The following is a 3,011-nucleotide window of genomic DNA, read 5'->3' on the forward strand; positions in this document are numbered from 1 at the left end:
TATGTCAACAGTTTAAGATTACACATTGCAATTCTACCCCATATCGGCCCAAGGCGAATGGAGCAGTCGAGGCAGCCAACAAAAACATAAAGAAGATACTTTGGAAAATGGTAGAATGTTCAAGGCAATGGCACGAAAAATTACCATTTACGTTGTTGGGATATCGCACTACTGTTCGCACGTCGATAGGTGCAACTCCTTATTTGTTGGTATATGGCACTGAAGCAGTAATACCTGCAGAAGTTGAAATCCCTTCCCTTTGGATTGTCGCTGAGGCTAAGATTAATGATGATGAGTGGGTCAAAACCCCTTTGGAGCAGTTGAACTTGATTGATGAAAAATGATTGGCAGCAGTATGTCATGTCCAGTTATATCAAAGAAGAATAGCAAGAGCATACAACAATAGGGTGTGTCCCCGAAAGTTTGAAGTGGGTCAGCAAGTGCTGAAACGTATTCTTCCACATCATGTTGAAGCAAAAGGCAAGTTCGCCCCGAATTGGCAAGGGCCATTCATTGTGACCAGAGTATTATCTAATGACGCTTTATGTTTAACAGATATCGAAGGAAAATGCATAGACATGGCCATCAATTCCGATGCGGTCAAGAGTATTATATATGATTTCTTTGTTATAATTGTTGATTGTTTGTAATTGGCATTGTTTCAAAGATTGGAATGACAAAGGCAATTTGTTTTGCTATCTAAACACTTTACCCTTTGTTCCCCCTTTTGAGCCGCATTTGTTTCTTTCATACCCCACTCTCGGAATCAATAACAAAAAGAAAAGGAAAAGAAAGAAAAAGAGAAAAGAAAAGAAGTGAAAAGAGAGTATAACAACAAGGAAATTCAGGTGTGAACTACGTGTGACCTGATTCCTGTTAAGGATACGTAGGTAGCCTCACGGCTCGATCATAGTAAAATAAAATATCAAAAGATCCCCAAGCAAGAAAATAGGGCAGAAGTTGTACTTGTAATAAGAAATATGACTCCAAGAGTTGTAATTTTAAACCCATGTCAAATTGTTTTGAGCCTTTGATACCCTTTCTTTCTAACCCCATCCAAAAGCCTACATTACGGTCCAAAGAAAGACCTTCCGATCAGTCTTCGAGAGATGCCAAGTTGAGCAAATAGAGGTGATTCATATCAGGATAACACTCTGGTCCAAGCAGAAAAGTAATGAAAATGAGAAAATCTTACTGGTGAAAACCCTCATGGGCACCATGAGGTGAAAGCTGAGAGAAAGTAAAAATGAGAGAGTCTTATCGGTGAAAACCTTCACGGGCACCATGAGGCGACAAAAGCTGAGAGAAAGTAAAAATAAGAGAGTCTTATCGGTGAAAACCTTCGCGGGCACCATAAGGCGACAAGGAATTGAGGAACAAACGAATGAGAGAGGTTTGTCGGTAAAAACCCTTCAGGGCACTGCAAGTCAAACAAGGTTCGTAAGTTGGCGGAAAGTAAAATTGGGTTGTGGAATCTTGGAGAACAAAGTAGAACAATTGGAAAGGAAATTGGTTAAATAGACTGGGCTGATTAATCCAAAATGTATACCATGATCATTGGTACTAGTGACTCCACTCAGATAAGTCCTTTTTTCCTATCTCCAACCGACATCCAAATTTGGATTTTCTTCTTAATTCTCAAAATCGTCGCATTTCATTGCTGTTAATTTTTACTCCTCTAAAGCTCTTCCAAGGTTAGCCTTGTTCCAACAAATAAGAAGGAATGTCAAAGGGAACTACCAAATTCAAAATTGCACAAAGAAAAATACGGCTGGAACATGCTGAAGATAATATGATGAAAAACGAGACATAGGGTGTAAGCAAAAATGGAATCAGTGGAATGGTTCAGTAATGTCATGTGATATATACGAGTTCAGACAGAAGGGTCAGAAGTGAAAACAACAGTTGGGGATCCTGTAGTTGAGGATCAGTCATGAGGTCAAAACAGTCCTTTCGACCAGTTCAAGGCAGTCTGTTAAAGCAAAGCAGGGCAAATAAAAAACCCTCCTCAGCAAGGATGCCACAACTAACCACCACGTTTTGAACTGACAAGATTTTCTTTGGTTTGAAATAGGGGCAAAAATGGCATTTGTTTTAGGAAGCACCCTGTGAGGGAGGCAAGTACCGTGCAGGTTTGGTCGTATAAATTTTCAGGACCCTCCTGGAAAATGGGACTTAGTTTAAAATTTAAAACAATCATGAGTAGCAAGATCTAGTATAAATGTACCACCAAAAGAATATAAGTTGGCTTAAAGCTTTTATTGCTAGGATAGGTTTTAATTTGAAGTTTTCAGGACACTCCTGGAAAATGGGACCTAGGTTAAACTTTAAAACAATCATAAGTAGTAAATATAGGACAAATGTGCACCAAAAGGAATATAAGTTGGCTTCAAAGTTCGCGTAAGAGTTATCACGACCCTCCTGGATAATGGGACATAGTTTAAAACTGGCTTAGATAACAAGATTTAGCAGAAGTCATGCCTTTAAAAGATATAGCTTAGATTTAAAATTGTCGTTTAGTTAAGAGTTGTCAGGACCCCCCTGGATAATGGGACCTAGCGTTCAAATTCTTATCAATATTTGGTAATATGCTTCAGTTTAACACTCACAGATGTGCCCAGCTACCAAACTGGGGCAGAAAACTTTCTTTTGTTTTGTCTATTTTGTTGAAATCAGGCGTCCACCTGGAGAACAAGGAAGAATAGTCGAAGTATCAGCAATCAGGCGTCCACCTGGAGAACAAGGAAGAATAGTCGAAGTATCAGCAATCAGGCGTCCACCTGGAGAACAAGGAACAATCGTTAACGATTCAGTAATCAGGCGTCCACCTGAAGAACAAGGAACAACAATTCAAGTTTTAGCAATCAGGCGCCCACCTGGAGAACAAGGAGTACAATTCAAGTTTCCACTTTCAAGTTCTTACTGATGTTTGGTAACATGATTTAGTTCACATATGTGCCCAGCTACCAAACTGAGGCAGAAAATTTTCCTTGTTTTGTCTATTTTGTTAA

This window comes from Nicotiana sylvestris, chromosome 6, assembly GCF_000393655.2.
Source record: "Nicotiana sylvestris chromosome 6, ASM39365v2, whole genome shotgun sequence".
NCBI classification, from domain to species: domain Eukaryota; kingdom Viridiplantae; phylum Streptophyta; class Magnoliopsida; order Solanales; family Solanaceae; genus Nicotiana; species Nicotiana sylvestris.